Genomic DNA, 18,011 nt, shown 5'->3' with positions numbered 1-18,011 from the left:
CACACCCTCAACCGAATACACCTAGATGCTCCATCTACATGACCCAAAACTCACAGCTGGTGCATTATGGGAAAAGTAGTCAGTGACATAAGCAGTGCAGTTAAGGTCTGACATGAGCTGATAAAATAGTAACACCACTGAGATAGTGTCTCACTTATCATTTGTATTCATGTTCCTGTTTGCCACATAGATAAACCTCTGGGAGGAGAGGAAAGGGCTGATGATGCAGGTGAAGACCAGGAGCAGGGCCAGATGAAGGAAGGGCAGGGGCAACAGGGAATGAGCCAAGTTGTTCCAATGTCCAGGCTACTTCTGCATCCAGTTTACCACAGGCTCAAGCGATACATGGCCCAGCATTCCACCAGTCAGCAGCAATCCAACACAGTGCTGGCACCAGGATCCGACTTCTACGTACAACATAGTAATCAAGGAGGTGCTGCAAGTAAGGCTGCGCACTCTCTCCAAGGCAGGAGCAGGCAATCAGGTGGTGTTTGATGTTCTGGAACAGGCCATGCTGGAGTTTAAGCGCCTGCAGCAAAAACCTCATTAACACCAAGCTGAGCCAGGGCTTTAACAACCTCACCCAACAGATGGCTGATAATCAGGCAGGGACGCCTCCTTTGTAATGGCAGAGGAGCTTTGCCTCACTGCCAGTAGATGATAAATAAAATGATATTAATATTTTATTATTATTTTATTTATCTCTGCACGTATGTCTGACAGGAGGGGCGGGGCTAGGCCAGGGCAGGGAGGAGTACTCTATACGTTTAAGTGTGCATATGTGTTTGGCCAGCCATATCAGGCCAACCAAACACACATGCGCACTTATGTTTCTCTAACCCACCTGTATTGTACAGCCGAGTTGGAGAAACCCCACAGGTTCCCAGGCACCATTTGAGCAGCAAAAAAGGCTGCTCAGACCAATCTTGGTGCTGCTCTTGTGCTAGAGAGCAGAGTCTGGATTGGGTGGGGAGCCTGTGACCTTAAGCCCATCCACTTCTGGCTTCTGGGACGCGAGGAGCAGGAGGAGCAAGGTGGCCGTCAGCGGATGCAGGGGGGCAGGTAAGTGTTTTTTTTTTCATTCTCTCCTCTCCCCGACCTGCCCCCACCATCTTACCAGTTTTAATTGGCAGCAGCCGCCACTGTAACCAGGCTTGCCTTGTTGGTGGTGGAGTAACCACATTACATGTATACTTTCTTTTTGTTATGCAGATTATGATGGACAGGTTGCCCACCATGGTTTTTGCATGCCCTGACAATAACTTTCATTGCAAAATTCACATTTTGAATTGTAGAGGGTAGTGTGTCAATGGGTAGGACATACCTTGCTAAATAATGTCTACCTATCTGGTCCCTGTACCTTCACCCCTCTGCTGCTGTGCTTCCCTCGCTTGGCTGTTGGGCAGGTGGGCCAGGGTCATCATCCTCCAAGTCTGATTGAGAAACCTCTATGGGCAAGCCACTGCTGCAGGCAATGTTGTGCAGTATAGCATAGGTTGCCACTATTTTGCAGGCAGTCTCAGGCATGTACTGCAAGGTTTCACCACTCTTGTGAAGACACTGAAGCGTGATTTGAGGAGGCCAAATGTTCAATCAATCACAGACCTGGTGTGCCTATGTGCCATGTTGTACCACAATTCATGTGAGGTGCTGGGAGACAGCTACGTGTGAGTATCCATGGCTTCAGGACATATGCATTGTCACCTGGTGGAACATATATATGGGTGAGACAACATGCAAAGAGTACTAAATGTGCCAATACATTTTACTGTGGACATGACATTTAAGCACCTAGTAGGCATACATTTTCAAATTACCCTCTTACGAGTTGCTGGTATATGCCACTGTGCCTAAAGATGTATAAGTCATGGGTGCTCCCTGGATATTTGCCCACAATGTCTGTGATGGTGTTGTATGCATTGCAGACAGCTTGTATCTTGAGATAATGTATGCTTTTTTGGTTCCAGAATAAGTGTTCTAGGAGAGATGGGGGGACGTATAGGCAAGTGGGTCCCATCTATGCACCCGATGACCTGTGGAATACATACTTTTCAGTAGAATTGCGTTTTTATATTTTGTTGTTCCACATCCTCCCTGGGCAGGAAGATGTGTTTGTGTATGTGGTGGCAAAAGACATACAATTGTTGTACGGAATCTAAATGGCTGGGTCCAAACTGGAGTGGCGTAGTGGACAAAAGAATGATGGATTTAACCCAGATCTTTTGACTGGGGGAGAATGTTTGCATTTCAGCATTCCATCCATCATTTGTTTGCTGTAACACTTTTTGCCCTAAGTGGGATTGGTATGGCCAGACGTGCTCACTGTGCCACTGGGTTCAAGCTAACCTGGCTGAAGAAGGGTGAAGTACCCTGAAACCGGTCCCAGGATGCTTGTTTCCGGTCCCTGGAGGACCTGGCCTGGCAGTTCGGTCTGGACTGTTCCCATGAGGCTCAGGGTCAAGACCGATTTGCAAATGGCTGGGTCCAAACTGGGGTGGCGTAGGCGGCAAAAGAATGATGGATTTAACCCAGATCTTTTGACTGGGGGAGAATGTTTGCATTGTCAGCATTCTGTCCATCATTTGTTTGCTGTAACACGTTTCGCCCTAAGAGGGATGGGTATGCCCAGACGTGGGTGCCTTGCTCACTGTGCCACTGTATTCAAGCTAGCCCGGCTGAAGAAGGGTGACATACCCTGAAACAGGTACCAGGATGCTTGTTTCCAGTCCAGGAAGGACCTGGCCTGGCAGTTTGGTCTGGACTGTTCCCATGAGGCACAGGGTCAAGACTGATTTGCAAATGGCTGGATCCAAACTGGGGTGGCGTAGTGGGCAACAGAACAATGGATTTAACCCAGATCTTTTGACTGGGGGAGACCGGGTGATGAGTAACTATCGCCCGATATCCCTTCTGAACTATCTGAGCAAAATCTTGGAGGCTCATGTGACCGCTTGCCTGAGCTCCTTCGTTGAGGAATCCTCCTATCTGGACCCCCACCAGGCGGGATTTAGGCCTGCCCATTCGACCGAGACCGTCATTTTGACGGTCATGGATGAGTTACTCTCTGGCGCAGACCAAAATGCCCCCGAGGCTTTGATCCTCCTTGACTTATCCGCTGCATTTGACACGGTCGATCACAACATCCTGATCGACCGTGTCAGCAGGGCTGGCATAGGGGGCCTGCCATTAAGTTGGATTCAATCCTTTTTGTCGGACAGATCTCAATCAGTCCGATTAGGTTACTTCTGTTCTTCAAAAGGAAAACTTCTCTGTGGAGTACCCCAGGGCTCTTCCCTGTCGCCCCTATTATTTAATTTGTATCTGCAACCCTTGATTCGTGTACTACAGGACATGGATGTTCTGGTTTTTAACTATGCAGATGATCTGCAACTCATTTTTAACATACAACCCACTACTGCCTCTGAGGTCAATATGCAGTCTGTCATGACGTACATTAGCAACTGGATGAGCCGGAACCAGTTGAAATTGAACCCCGACAAAACGGAGCTTATTTTGACAGGCGGTGCCTCCAATCCATGGAGCTCCAATTTTTGGCCCCACTGTTTGGGCTCCCCGCCCGTCTCCACCCCAATGGTAAAAAGTTTGGGAGTAAAAATCGGTAACGATCTGTCAATGCAATCTCAGATCAGCTCTGTGGTGTCGGTCTGCTTCTTTCTTCTGCGGAAAATTAAATGAATAAAAAGACTCCTTTCCTCAGAAGCACTAACCCTGGTTATCTTAGCGCTTATAATAACTCGTTTAGATTATGCCAATTCCCTTTATGTGGGTATCCCGGCATATCAAACACAGCGACCGGCAACTCATTCAGAACCAGGCGGCCAGATTAATCTTGCATCTCCTCACCCGCCAGCTTTTAAGACTCCCTTTGAAGAAACTGCATTGGCTCTCCGTGAGCCAGCGTGGTGTCTTTAAGCTCGGCTGTATTACATATAAGGCACTGTCTGATGGCCGCCCTGTGTTCATTCACAACAGGCTCAAGAAATACACTCCCCTCCGCACTCTACGTTCCGCTGGCCAATCCCTACTGACTATTCCCAGGTTCAGACGCATAAAACACAGAGGCCTTCGTTTCTCGACACTTGCCCCCCAACTCTGGAACTCTATTCCCCTCTCAATATGCACTACCGGTACCTTTTTCCAGTTCAGAAAGCAACTAAAAACCTGGCTCTTTCAACAAGCCTACCTCATCTGAGCCACTGAATCCTCAGGAGCCTGTCCCCCCCAGCGCCAAGAAACCTACCCGGTGAACGTTGCGCTTTACAAATACTTTTTAACATAACATAACATAACAATGTTTGCATTGTCAGCATTCCATCCATCATTTGTTTGCGCTAACACTTTTCGCCCTAAGTGGGATGGGTATGCCCAGTCGTGGGTCCCTTGCTCACTGTGCCACTGAATTCAAGCTTGCCTGGTTGAAGAAGGGTGACATACCCTGAAACCGGTCCCAGATTGCTTGTTTCTGGTCCAAGGTGGACCTGGCCTTGCAGTTCTGTCTGGACTGTTCCCATGAGGCACAGGGTCAAGACTGATTTGCAAATGGCTGGGTCCAAACTGGTATGGTGGGCAAATGAACAATGGAGTTAACCCAGATCATTTGACTGGGGGAGAATGTTTGCATCATCAGCATTCCGGCCATCATTTGTTTGCTGTAACTCTTTTTGCCCTAAGTGGGATGGGTATGCCCAGACGTGGGTACCTTGCTCACTGTGCCACTGGATTCAAGCTAGCCTGGCTGAAGAAGGGTGACATACCCTGAAACCGGTCCCAGGATGCTTGTTTCCGGTCCAGGGAGGGCCTGGCAGTTCGGTCTGGACTGTTCCCATGAGGCACAGGGTCAAGACTGATTTGAAAATGGCTGGATCCAAACTGGGGTGGTGTAGTGGGCAAAAGAACAATGGATTTAAAACAGATCTTTTGACTGGGGGAGAATGTTTGCATTGTCAGCATTCCGTACATCATTTGTTTGCTGTGACAGTGTATGTGGTGGGGTACGGCATCTAAGAATTTGCAAAAGAAATACGAGAGTGCACTCTGCAACCCCCTACAGCCACTACAATTACATCTTGGTAACTACCACTGGCGATTAGGTGAAGGGAGCACACAGCACCTGGACATGGGTGGGGATTGCATTGATGTGCTGGGTTCTGTTTTTTAGTTGTGTCTTCAAGGTAGGTATTCGCTCTAGAATCACAGTGCTACTAAGTGTCATGATTCGCTCCCTATGCTCTCATACCTACCACCAGAGAGCTGGATTGTGGGACATTCCAATGTTATAATAAGCTTCTGGACCCTCCCCTTCATGCCCACACTGACTTCCAGCCATTTGGACTCTACTTGGAAATGGCCATCCAGAACAAATCCATGCTGGGTTTTGTGGAAGCCAGCCTGCTCATGCCTGAAACTCTATTACCTAGAATTCCCCCTGCTCACTGCTTCGTCTCCACCCCTGCAGGTCATGGATGAGTGGAGGAATTCAGCTTGCCTGGTCCTGTCTACTGCTAGCCTGTCACAGCTGGTGCATGTAATTATTGTGAGCTCTATTTTTTTTTTTTTCATTTTTTTTTGTATTCCTCATATACCAGATTGGGTATTCTAGTTAGGGCATCTCCTCCTCCCTACATTGCGATTCACGAAACTTAGAGGATTATATCCTTAGTAGGGAGGAAGGGCGAAGACCCCGCTCTAGACTTGGCTGTTTGCTGTGTCCGCTCCATACCATTTCGACCTTGAAGACTCTTTCTTCGGCAGGAGAACAAGCACCAACAGTGCCCAGGTGAAATCATAGGAATACTGTCATCGATTCCGCCAAGCCACAAGGGCCGCCCAGATCTTATCTTGACTAGAACTATCACAAGCCATATCGGACTCACTCACATAAATAATATATTTCAGGCATTCCGTGAATGTAGGGGCATTCTCTGACTTCCAGGCTTTACAAATTTCACGCCTTGATAGAATAATTATATAAAAGATGAATTTAGTCATCAAATCCTGAAGCTGGTATTCTGCCCCTAACCCCAAAAAAATTATCCTAGAGGAGATCTCAAAATTTATGCCGAGTACGTCAGATATGAACTCTCCAATTTTAGTCTAAAAGAGTAACAAACTTGGACATTCTGCGAACATGTGTATATCATCTGCTGCAGGGGCCTTACAACGTGGACAACTATATTCCAGCTTTGTAATTTTAACCAGTTTTTTTGGAGTTATATAGACTCTATTTAAGGTGAACAGATGATTGCGCTTTAGGGGGGCAGATTTCACCACTATATTTAACAATTTAAAAGAGTCTCCCCATAATGCTAGCAAGTTATCACATTGCAGGTCGTCTATCTCCCCCCAGAGTTTGTTAAGTTCACTCTCTGAGATTTCATCCTTCTCATTTAAGGCCTCATACCAAAAGGAGATCTCCTTTTTCCATCTACCCTTTCTCATCACAAATTCAAATTTTGGGTTGGTTGTGAACTCCCATGGAATGGTAGACCACCAACTTGATAACTGATAGAATTTGAATCTGGTGAGAGTTCCATTTGTCAACCTGGAGAGTGAGTCCCACCCCAATAGCTGGGAATTATCCATAAAATCCTGCCATTGCATAAAACCGTCTGTTTTAAGAGGAATTGATAGTTGGTCTCTGAGACATACTGGCGTCCCAGGTGAATCCAATATAGGGGCCTGGGGGGTGTAATAGGGAATACCCAGTTTCTTTCTCACAAACACCCAGTTTCTCAGGGCAGTTCCTAGCACCTTTAATCTAAACTTCTTGTAGAATCTTGGATCTCCAAATTTGAACAAAAAGAATTCTTGCCCTAAAGGGATACCATGTAGTAGCGCCTGAAATAGCCGTCCTAAAGAGGATGTATCGGCTTTGTCTGCCGTACACCTAAAGTTTTTAAAGTGAAAAGAATGACAATAATACAAAATATCTGGCATAGCTAGTCCTCCAGCTTTCAATTTCCGTCGCAATTTTTTTAAAGAAATTCTGGGCGATTTACAATTCCAGATTAAAGATCCGATTCTTCCCTGTAGTTTGGCGATATCTTTAGGATCAAATGATAAGGGTAATGAATTAAATAGGAAAGTAACCTTTGGCAAAATAACCATCTTAATTAAATTAACCCTTCCAAAGATGTTTAGTGGTAGGCCAGACCAGACGTTGTAAAGTCCCGCAGATTTCCTTGTAAACTCTGTCCATGTTCACCTTGGATGTTTCTACGATGTTCTGAACTAAGTGAATTCCAAGGTATCTCATCCGGGGTTTTGATTCCGGAAGTTTATCCACATAGTTCCATTGCATGGCCTCCGTTTTTTCTTTATTGATTCTATATCCTGAGATCACCCCAAAACTTTCAGCATGACGAAATAGGCGGTGGATGGATATCTCAGGATTAGATGTATACATTAGGAGGTCATCAGCATATAGTGCGAATCTCAGGTCTAACTCATTAATCTGGAAGGGTTAATCATAGTATCAGATCTTAACTGGTTTACCAAAGGCTCTATATAAAGATTAAACAATAAAGGAGACAGGGGGCATCCCTGTCTGGTACCCCGTGTTATATGAACCCAATCTGTTAGCAGATTATTTACAAGGAACTTGGCCTTAGGACTGTGATATAGCGCTTTTATGGATGCTATAAAATTAGCTGGAATGCCAAACTTAGATAGAGCCTCCCATAAATATAACCAGTGGACCTGGTCAAAGGCCTTAGCGGCATCAATTGCCACAATAGTCAAGGTTTTTTTTTGCTCTGAAGCATAATCTATTGCAGCAATGGCTTGATATGTCAGTTCATTTAACTGCCTGCCTGGCATAAAGCCCCTCTGATCCTCATGTATTAAGGACTTAATTACTTTGGCCAATCTCGCCGCCAAAACCCCAGCAAAGATCTTATAATCTATATTTAGCAGCGAGATTGGCCTATATGACTCAACTGTCAGCGGGTCCTTATTAGGCTTAGGGACTAACGTTACTGTGGCTTCCAGCCAGGTCGGTGGGATAGGCTGTCCCTCGAAATGTATCTTAATAAATAGAGATGTAAGAATTGGAACTATTATGGCAGCCCCCATTTGGTAGACTTCAACTGGAAGGCCATGTGGGCCAGCTGATTTTCCCCTGGCCATTCTTTTGAGCTGATCGTGGACCTCCCCCTCTTTAATCAAAGAGCCTAGCATCAAATTATCCTCGTTAGTTAAGTATGGGAGGTTGAGCTCTTCCAGCCAGAGAGCTGCTTCTTCAGTGGAAGTTTTATTGTCTGTACCAGAATATAGGTTCTGCATATATAGCTTAACTTCTTCCAATAGCTCATCATTATTAAATGTTATTTCGCCAGAGCTCTGTATCTTTAGCCTGGTTATCTGGTTTCTAGTTCGATCGGACCTGGCCTTCCAAGCCAGAATACGACCACATTTTTCGCCATAGGAAAAGTTCTGCAATCTACTAGCATCCCACCTCTCTTTGATAGTCTTATCAAGATTTGCCTGGTATTTGACTTTTAAGTCCTCTAGCTCCTTCTGAATGGAAGGCAAGTTGATTTGTTGCTCTAGTGCGGCTCTTTGAAGCTCTTGCTCCTTTTGTTTGATTTTATACAGCGAGTCTTCCTCTGTCTTCTTCCTCTTTATATTTCTCTGTATCATTATGGTAGAAAGTACTCCCCTTAAGTAACACTTAAATGCTTCCCATACAGTTTGTTCTGACGCAGTGGTGTTATTGATTTCAAAATACTCCTCTATACGCTTTAGTAGGTCATTTTCTAAATCGTCCTGTAATAGGAGGGACCTATCTAGGGTCCAACGTCTTACCTGAACACATTGAGAGAATACCACTGTTAATTCTACCATAGAATGGTCAGATAAGATGGCAGGAATGTAGGTGGTAGACACAGTCTTTGGAAGTAATCCTTGATCAATAAGGAAAAAATCTATACGTGAGTGGTGTCTGTGTCTATGACTATAGAACGAATAGTCTCTATTATGTGGATTCTTTACTCTCCAGATGTCTAGTAAGTTAAAATCCCTCATCATGTTTCTGAGCTCTCTTTTAGATTTATATGATGTGGCAGAAATAGCTCGGGACGTACGATCCAATTTAGGATCAAATACTAAATTAAAATCGCCCCCTAATATAATAGGAGCATTTAAGTTTTGAAAACTAGTTTTTAGATTAACCAGTGCTTCTGGAGAGTCCTGATTCGGTCCATAGTATATAGCACATGTCACCCGTGTGTTTTTTATAAATAAGGATGCTGTTAACCATCTACCCGTATAATCGGTTTGATGTTTTTCCACACTTATCCCACTGTTGGATCTAATAATCAAGGCCACACCTTTGGTACTACCAGTCTGTTCAGAGCAGAGAAGATCCTGAATCCACTTTTGATTTTTAAAAGCTGCCTTGCATTCCTGCTGCTCTAGGTGGGTTTCTTCTAGGAATATAATATTGGCTCCAGACTTATTCAAAAATTCACAAATCCTATTAAGTTTCCTATTTTCCCTTAATCCATTGACATTCCAGCTAATTATCTTTGTCTTATTCTCCGTCATCCAATTTTGTTATGACCAAGGAAAGAGTCTTTTGCCTCCATTTCACTCTGCTTAACAAGTCAGTTTCATCTAATACCAGTATATGAGGAAAATATTTTTTCTTTTTATCCATCCACCTCCCATCACCTCCCCCCACCCCCATGAGGAACCCCCCCATTTGAACCTTGGCGATTGTATCGCCATACGACAGCTCTACCCCTAACCTGGATTGTGGCCTCCCCAAAAGAAAATTATAGTGCACCTAAACCAACACTAGCACTAATCATACGTGATGAGAATATATATGTATATATATATTTTTTGTTGTTTATAGGTTATATATTTTTATTATTATTGTGAGCTCTATTTTAAACCCCAACAACTTTCGGTCCAGGGTTGGTCATTGTAGCTGTGTTCCAGTGAGACTGATCCTTGTTTCCTGAGCTTTTGATATTCCTTGTTCTAGAGTTGCAGCTATTCAGTGCTCTCTTAATTCCTGAGCTGTAGCTATTCCTTGTTCCTGATTACTACTGCTTGCACTGCTCTTTCGATCCCTGAGCTATAGCTATTCTTGTTCCTGAACTAGCACAGCCTTCAGTGTTTCTTTGATTACTGTACATGAACTGTGGCTATCCTTGTTTCTGAATTAGCACTGTTGTCAATGCTACCTTGACTCCTGATCCTTAGCTTGTCCTTGTTTCCTGAACAAGTACTATTTAATGCACCATTGAATCTGCTCTCCTGTATTTCCTTGTCCCAGTTCCTGGTTTTCTTCCCATTACATCTGTTTCAGTCCTTAGTTTCTGTCTTCCTGTTCTACTGTCTTGCTTCTAGTTTGTTATTTGCTTTCTGCCTAGTGTGTCCTTGTTTCCCTTCTTTTCTGTTAAGCACTCCCCATTGCAACTCATTGTCTATTGGTTTGTGTTTAGTTCTACACCCTTGCTATTACCTCCTTGCGTGTTCCTGTTGGATCGCCAGGATTCGTGTGCATAGCTGACTACCTGGGTGGTGTTTCTCCTCTACTGTGACTATTGTCTTTGAGTTACTTTTATAACATCACCATAGGTATCAGCTACACAGACTCTGCCTTTGCATGTATATCCTATAGGTGGTTATTTGCAGTCAAAATCTGTAACAGCAATGTGGGTGAGGAACTTACTGGGCCTCAGTCCTACCGTGTGGAGCTCCTGAGTGCTTTACCCCACATTCCCTTTATTGTTAATGTTGTTATGTGTGTATTTATATGTCTTGCACGTCCGTCCTGGGTGTAGTTATTCTGAATGCTAAATTGCCTCTTGAGGGCCCATCCTTTCTAAGTCTTACCCACCTGGTTTACTTATGCAGGCTTTCCCTTTGGGTCTCTTTTCTCCTCTGACTTCTTGTGTGATCTTGGGCAGCGCTGTACTCCTCTTTCTGCTTATGTTTTCTACCCAGTTGCCAGTCCTTGCACAAAGTCCCTGACTGTGTTCCAGACATACCCCCAGATTCATCAAAGTCCTGTTTTGCGAGTCCTTAATAGCGTATTTTAAGGATTCGCTATTAAAGACTCGCAAAATGGGATGCATGTAGAAATCGCAACAATTTTAGCGATTTCTACAGCTTTCTTATTTGCGATTCGCTAATTGCTAATCACAAGTAAGGAATGGCTTTCCCATTCATTCCTATGGGCCATAGGAATGAATGTTATGTTATGTGATCTTGTATAGCGCATGGCTACCCCAGCGACGGGGCGTCCCAGCGCTTGCAGACATGCCAGATCCAGGTATGGTAAAGGAGGTGCTAGATGGATGCAAACAACCAGGTTTTTATAAGTTTTCGGAATTGCAGATGATTTAGAGTAGCCCGAGCTTTAGGGGGGATAGAATTCCAGAGCTTAGGGGCCAAATACCTGAAGGAGCGGCCACCGGCTCTGCTCCTCCGAATTCTGACAGTACAAGCAAGTGAGAGGTCCGCTGAGCGGAGTGCGCGCGAGGGAGTATAGAAAGAGCACAGTCCCTGCAGAGTATGGGGGCCAACATTATACAGGATTTTATGGGTAAGGCAGAGGGTTTTAAAGTGAATGCGCTGTTGTATAGGAAGCCAGTGTAGTCGACGGAGAAGGGGGGACGTGTGACAGGTTTTAGGTAGAGCAAATAGAACGCGGGCGGCAGCGTTCTGTGCTCTTTGCAACCTATTTATTGCAGTCTTGTTAGATCCTAGCATGAGGGCATTGCAATAGTCCAGGTGAGATAGAACTAAAGCCTGGACTATGATCTGACGAGTGGTAGGCTAAAAAAAAACCAAAATGGGTTTAAGAGAGCGAAGACGCCCAAAGCAGGTACCTGCCACTTTTTGAGCATGAGACTCCAAGTTGAGTGTATTGTCCAATAACACCCCCAGGTTTTTTACTGACTCCTTGGGTATAGGAGCAGGTTCCAGCGCCAGAGGCCACCAGTGCTCTTCCCAAGTCTGCGTGCCATTGCCAATCAGGAGAACCTCTGTTTTGGAGGCATTAAGCTGAAGGCAGTTGTTGGATAGCCACCTTGAGATCGCCAGAATGTCTTCCTGGAATTTAATTTGGTCCTCCACATTGTTGTTGGAAAAGTTGAAAATAAGTTGCGTGTCGTCCGCATATGATGTTAGTAAGATCTTACGTTCCCGGGCCAACAAGGCCAGGGGGCGGACGTACACATTAAACAATGTGGGACTGAGCGCAGACCCCTGAGGCACTCCACATTCAAGAGGGAGCTTGCTGGATGAGGAGGGGAATGGGGAGTCATTTCTTATTTGCGATTAGCAATTAGTGAATCGCAAATAAGGAAGCAATTCCAAGGGTGCCAGGGAGTGCAAAGGACACCCTGTTGCACCCCTGAAATGGTAATGTCCACTGGTGTTGCGCACACACATGTCCCAAGGACATGTGTGTGTGTAACATACAACTTAGAAAAATGCACTAAAGTGCATTTATCTAAGTTTTTGCTATTTACCACGTAGTTAGACTTCGCGGTTAGTAGCAGCCCCAGATTGCGATTTCGCAATTTTAAAATGGTTCATGAATTGCATTTAAGGAATCTTAAATTGAGATTCCTTAAATGCAATTATTCGCAATTTAGCGATTTCTACATTTGCGATTTTTGCATTTGGGATGATGCATCCTAAATGCAAAAATAGCGCTCGCAAAGGGCCAGATTCTCAGAATCTGGCCCTTTGCGAGCCGATTCTGGTTTGATGAATCTGGCTGTAAGTCCCGGACAGTCCCTGACACTCAGCCAGTACTGCTCATATATCTCTTTCTCTGTCTTCCCAAACAAAGTTAGCCTGACTCTGAAAATCCTCTCCTGTATCCACCTCCTCTGCTGAGCAGCCAGTAACCTCATCCGCCTTTCTGTCACATACAGAGCAGCCATGTTGAAAGATTTCTGATGCATTCTAGCACTGTTTTTTTAGGTTGAGTCCTGTTACCACGTTTTTGATTTGTGGTGCATTGCACATGCAAATGGGCCAATTTGCACATTGTCTCTATTTGATTCTCGTTTGTACATGCAGAATAGTGAAGTGCAATCTGCGACTCACAATTTGGGACACGCAAATTTCGCACTCAGTTTTTGCGAGTGAGTAATCAGTTGCATTACAAATTTTAGATGGAGCTCCCAACATTCCAATGTTCTAATATCTAACAATCTCCTTAGCCCATGGACATTCCAGGAGAGGATCTCAAAGTTATCTGGCAAACACTTTTCGTAATCTACATTGCCTTATTGCTGAATTGTTTAAACAGAAGCAACTATTGCCTTAACCGACTGTTACAGCTTTGCGGGAAGGAAACTTTTTAATTGCCTCTGCAATAGCCCATGGTCCTCTTTTGCACCTGGGATCAACCTGCATGATTGGTTAGAAATACCTTCTCCGTTCTTCTCATTATTCCTTACTGATGTACTATTCTAAGGCAATGCTGTTTTAATTGCATCTCCGAGTCCTATATCAGTTTTCTTTACCAACCTTGTGTCGAAGACTACTTTTAACAAGGGGTGAGTGGAATGTTTAACTCCACTGGCAGAATTGGAGAAATTTAGTAATTCTGCGTTACTCTCGTAATGCGGAATTACTAATAAATTCCACCACTCCGCTCTGCCGGCGGAGTTAATCATTCAGCACTGGTTTCAAGTTAAACTACAAATTTTAAGATTTATCACAAAGGGCTCTTTAGCTGATTTATCCATGCAGTTCAAGGGAGGAGAGCAAGAATATTATCTAAGAGCCTCTGGGAGAAGTCACTTTTCCATTGGGCTGATCATGCAGCTGCAGACACCGGGTTGCAGAGGCGTGCCGTGAAAGTACTCGGAGAGGGACTGCAAAGAAAAGCCTTATTTACACTACAGTCAGTGAGGTGGAGGCTGGATGGGGAAGTTACTCAGATCAGAGGGCACTGCTGCAGCCAGGGCTGCTGTCATTGCAGCCTGACAGCCTCTGCCCCAGTCTAGCGCCCTGACTCATATCACAAGTGTTCGGGGCTCTTACACACTTGTGAGGCTGTCGCAAAGATGCCCGCCCCATCCACTCCCTGTTCAAGTTGTCTCAATAACTGTATTTACTTTTCACGGCAAGGTGTACCTAGTCCAAATTGGATCATCTTCATAATTTCGAAAGCAGTATAGCGCCCCTTGATGTAGCCATTTAACAATGTAGCCCTGAGATAACTGAGAATGGAGGGATGCTGACAGAGGCGAGGCTAGCATTGCTTTTCGTCAAATGCAGATCCATCTTAGAGAGGATACTTTGTAATAGAAGACAACTTAAATTTTAATTGACGCATTAAAATTCGACATTGCTATCAATCAATCAATCAGGGAATTGTAAGTGCGCTACTCACCCGTGAGGGTCTCAAGGAGCTGAGGGCTGTCCGAAGATCAGTTTAGCTGAAGAGCCAGGACTTGAGGGTCTTCCTGAAGGTGTTCCGGGAAGGTACGCGTCTGATGTCTGATGGTAGCTCGTTCCAGGTCTTGGCTGCAATGTAAGAGAAGGATCTTCCGCCTGCTCTGGCTCTGTGGATGTGCTAGGTTTTGGCCAGTGTGAGGTAGGAAGATTGGAGGTTTCTTTTGGGTACGTGGAAGTTGATTCTGTAGTTGAGGTATTTGGGTTGTGTAGGCATTTGTAGACGTGAGTGAGGATAGGCATAGGGAGCCAGTGGAGACTTCATAGGTGTTGACTGATGTGTTCATGTCGGGGGATGCCGAGGACGAGTCTGGCGGCGGTGTTCTGTATTGTCTGGAGTTTGCGGAGTAGGGACTTGTTGATGTCGGCGTAGAGTGTGTTTCCATAGTCCAGTCTGCTGCTGATAAGTGAGTGGGTGACTGTCTTCCGTGACTCAGGGGGGATCCACTTGAAGGATGCGGAGGGTGTGGAAGCAGCTGGAGGTGACGGAGTTGACCTGTTGATTCATGGTGAGTACGATGCTGAGGTTCTTGGTTTGATATGAGGGGGTAGGTGGGCTTCCGAGGGCGGTCGGCCACCAGGTGCTGTCCCATGCAGAAGAGGTGGTACTGAGGACAAGGACTTCTGTCTTCTCTGCGTTGAGCTTCAGGCAGCTGTTGGTCCTCCAGACTGCGATGTCTTGCATTCCTTTCTGGAAGTTGAGTTTGGTAGTGGTGGGGTCTTTGGTGAGGGAGAGGATGAGCTGGGTGTTGTCAGCGTAGGATACAATGTTGAGGCCGTGTTGTCGGACGATGGCTGCCATGTGGGCAATGTAGATGTTGAAGAGAGTGGGGCTCAGGGATGAAACCTGTTGGAATCCGCAGGTGGTTTTGGTGGGGTCGGAGAGGAAGGGTGGGAGCCTGATCCTTTGGCTTCTTCCAGTGAGGGATGATCAGATCCAGTTCAGGGCTGTTCCATGTATGCCTGCGTTGTGTAGTCTGGTGACAAGTGTGCGGTGAGAGACGTGTTGAAGGCCGCTGATAGCTCGAGTTGGATGAGGGCTGCAGAGTGGCCTAGGTCCAGGACAGTGCGGATGCTGTCTGTGACGGAGAGTAGGGCGGTCTCTATGCTGTGGTTGCTTCAGAATCCGGATTGGGACGGGTCAAGGACGGCATTCTCTTCAATAAATCGTGTCCATTTCCGATTGAATGTTTTCTCTGCAACTTTGGCTGCGAAGGGGAGGAGCGAGATGGGCCGATAGTTCTTGAGGTCGGTGGGGTCAGTTGTGGGCTTCTTGAGCAGATCTGACTTCTGTGTGCTTCCTGTCGTCTAGGAAGGTGCCTGTTTTGAAGGTGGTGTTGATGGTGCGTTGTAGTTTGGGTACAATGGCGGCCACGGCTCTGTGGTAGATGTGAGGGGGACAGGGGTCGGTGGGGGTCCCCAAGTGGATGCTTTTCATGGTTGAGGTGCTTTCTTCTGCCGTGATCAGTGTCCATTTGGAGATGATGGGTTGGCTGGTGTTTCTGGGGGGCGGGGGGCCATCTGTGGCGCCTGGTGGATGGTGATGAAGTTGTCTTAGAGGTTTTTGATCTTGAGGTGGAAATAGGTTCCAACCTTGTCACGGAGGTCTTGGGATGGGGTAATGTCTGTGGCTTCGCTGTGTAGGTTGGTGAATTCTTGAATGACACTGAAAAGTTCCTTGGAGTTGGTGGAGTTGGCCAGCATTTTGTTGTAGAAGAAGTTCCTCTTGGTGGCTCTGATCTGGTTGTGGTAGTTCGTCATGGCGTCCGTGTAGGTGGCGTGGTTTTTGGTTGTCTTGGTGTTTCTCCAGTTCTTTTCCAGGCGTCTGCAGGTGTGTCTGGCTTCTTGGAGAGCTTTGGTGAACCAGGTGGCTTTCCTGGGGAGTTGTCTGTTGAGATTGCGTTGCGGGCGGGCTCGTCTGCGCAGTAGCAGATCCAGGTGTGGAGTTCTCTGGCTGCGTCATTTGCGTCGGGTGCCCAGGTGTGGTTGTCTCGGGTGAGGGTGGAGTTAAGTTGCTCATTGGTAACCTTGCTCCAGTTCCTTTGTGGTGGGCATGGGGCTGGGTTTGAGTACCTTCGGTTTGTTGATGCGAAGTGTACGCAGTGGTGGTCGGCCCATGGCAGCTGCGTTGTGTGGCTGAATTGGACGCTGTTTCCTGCCGCTAAGATAGGGTCGAGGGTGTGTCCTGCTCTGTGGGTCGGTGTGTTGACAAGTTTTTTAAGTCCGATGCTGGTGAGGTTGTCACGAAGGATATTGGAGTTGGGGGTCACTAGGGTTGTAGAGGTGGAAGTTCAGGTCTCCAATGAGTATGTAGTTTGTGGGATGCGTTTAAGTCGGTGATGGTGGTGGCAACGGGTGTTCGGGGGCCGGGGGTCAGTAGACGAGGGTTCCTCAGAGTGTGGCTTTGGGGGTGGTCTGGATCTGGAAGTGCAGGTGTTCGGAGAAGAGGAAGGTTTCACTGGAGGTGGTGAGGCGGAGGGTGCTCTTGTGGGCGATGACAAGGCCCCCTCCTGGCCTGCAGTGGTTGCTTCACTGCCAAGGGAAAGGAGAAGGAACTTTGTAAGGACTTTCATCACAACAGCCCCAACAGCGCTGGGATGCCTGGCTTCACCTTGGGGATGCCCAGGAGTGGACATTTCACAGGGAAAAGCCAGGAAGGGTTCCACAGCGGTATGCGTACAGCGCCGGAAACCCCGGTTGGGGTATAAGTGCGCTTTACAAGTACAAATTCATTTAATTTCATCTAGAGAATATTCTCCAAGGGCTTGAACTGTGCTTGCCTCCTGCTGAAGTCTCAGGGACAAAAGACTTCATCTCCATCTCCCCCAGTGAATTTCCTTGCTGGGAATTCTATCTACAGACATTTGCGTGTCGCTGGGAACTGGAAGCGTGACGCATCGAGAAGAAGCGTGTCGCCCCCGCAGCTGAAATCGTCGCATCGCTGGAGAAGCGAGCCTTCGCTGCATCTCCCTGGAAGCATGTGTTCATCAAAGCTGCCTGCTGTCGCATCACAGGAGAAGAGTGACTCCATTGTGAGAGTCGCCATTGCATCACCTGAGAAGCGTGTCGCAGGGCCTTTCGCGGCTCCAAAGTACAAGGCTGCCAGGGCGTCATCGCATCGCCGCACCAAGGGCGCCATCTTCTCGCATCGCAACCGGATCATAGCATCGCATCAAGGCGCCATCTTGGTCACCGCAACAGGCCCGCAGGCTGAGAATCTACGAATCACCTCCGCACCGGTAAGGATCACGACGCATCCCCTACTCTGCGCAAGCATTGAGGCACGATGCATCATCTCCCCCGGATCACGGAACCGACACATCTCCCCTTTTGCGAGCCTTTTGTTTACTTTGCGTTACGCATCCAGGTACTTTGCTGAGAACTTTGCCGCATTTATCATCAACTTAAACTAAGCAACTTTAATCATCTTTTAAGTAATCTTAAGTGTAATATTTTGGATTTTTGTCGTTTGTGGTCTTATTTTCATAAAAACCTGTGTTCTGTCCATCTGTAGTGTTTTCACTGTAATACTGTGTATATTCACAAATGCTTAA

The sequence above is a fragment of the Lissotriton vulgaris genome, chromosome 3_1, assembly GCF_964263255.1.
Source record: "Lissotriton vulgaris chromosome 3_1, aLisVul1.2, whole genome shotgun sequence".
NCBI classification, from domain to species: domain Eukaryota; kingdom Metazoa; phylum Chordata; class Amphibia; order Caudata; family Salamandridae; genus Lissotriton; species Lissotriton vulgaris.
This window is presented reverse-complemented; position numbering follows the sequence as displayed.